The following is a 1635-nucleotide window of genomic DNA, read 5'->3' on the forward strand; positions in this document are numbered from 1 at the left end:
GAGATATAACTAAAGGTTTAAGTATACTACATCTCTATGTTGGAAATCTGAAATCCTTTTGTAGCTAACTCTTTCTAAAGTGATTTTTACATATAGAATAGTTTATACAACACAATAATTGGTCAGAAAAATTTGTGTATTCTAATGTCTTTCTTCTAAGATTTTTTATATAAAAATACCTAACATAATCATGATAAAATGGAAGAGAAAAAATAATTTAGAAGACTACCAATATCCAATCTCAAGACTTATTATACAATTGATGAAACAGGACAGTGTCATATTGACATCAAAATTAAGAAAGTAAGAAATGCAATGTAAGAGAAAGTCCAGAAATTCTTCTGTTACTTACAGACAAACATTTTTTTTTCAGACAATTTTGACAAAATTGCAAAGATAAATTAGTAAAAAGAGTCTTTTCAATTAGATATAAAAGCAATTAGATCAAAATATAAAAGTAGTTGTGACATATAATTTATAATATGGAAACAAGATAGTTATAAATGTATAACATGAACTTTTGAAATTTCTGACTGTCTTAAGACATTTCTGTAACCTTGGTTTAGACAAAGCTGTTTTAGATAGAAAACCAAAGATATAATCCATTGCAGAAAACGTATTGATAAATTGGCCTTTATCAAAATCATGAGCTTTCACTTTCTATAAGAATGAAAATCATCCACATGTAACATGAAAACATTCCAAATTAATTATTTAACATTTGTTAATCAGAATATATAAAGATCTTTCTAACAACAGTAAGAAAGAAAAATCTTTTCAAATTTTTTTTAAATTGTTTTTTGGACAAACTTACAGGGTCTCACTGTGTAGATCAGTGTCCCGAACCAGCGGGTCAGTCAACGAAGGTCACCTGGGGGAGGAGCGGGGAATTGAAGAGGGGACAAAGGACAAGAGACACAAGAAATGGAGGCAAGACAAAGATTCTGATGAAGCCTCGTTTATTTAGGGGAGGTTCTGGGTATACATAGGGGGTGATGGAATGAGGAAGTCTCGGCTCTTGGGGTCAGCAGGTATCTAGGCAACGGGAAGGTGCAACACCTAGGGCATAGCATGTGATTCACAGGGAAAGAGCAAGGTGAGAAGGGCCACAAACTTGACTCAGCAGGGGAATAGAATGGATACCAGTTAATGGCCTCCAACAGATCCCCCTTTACTTTTATATATTTATATAAAATATGGCTTTTGTAGATGGTTGATCCCTTGAGGGGTCAGTGCCTGTCTTACGTTGAGGCGTCCTCTACACGGATCCAACTCAAACCTTACCCGTCATAGGAGACTAGGACAGCAGAAGGTCCAGTTCCTGTCTTAGGCGGCGAGTGGTATCTCATATATGCCCCTCATTACCCGTCTCTGGCTAGCCTGACCATCTCACTAAGGGTGGGAGAACTAAGAGGTCTCCGGACCTCTATCATCATAAGCTGTTTGTAGTCCAGCGCAGTTTTCCCTTTCAGCCATCTCAAGCCTGTGATAATGAACCTGTATAGGTTGCATTTTAATGGCATCCAATTGTTGTTTAATGAAAGTAATCAGCCTATTGAAAAGACAAAGTCCTATTGATAAAAATATTAATAATCGTCAAAAAAGGAAAAAGGGAACAGCTGTTCATTGAAAGAC

Source organism: Octodon degus, unplaced genomic scaffold (genome assembly GCF_000260255.1).
Source record: "Octodon degus isolate 3935 unplaced genomic scaffold, OctDeg1.0 scaffold00798, whole genome shotgun sequence".
Classification (NCBI taxonomy): domain Eukaryota; kingdom Metazoa; phylum Chordata; class Mammalia; order Rodentia; family Octodontidae; genus Octodon; species Octodon degus.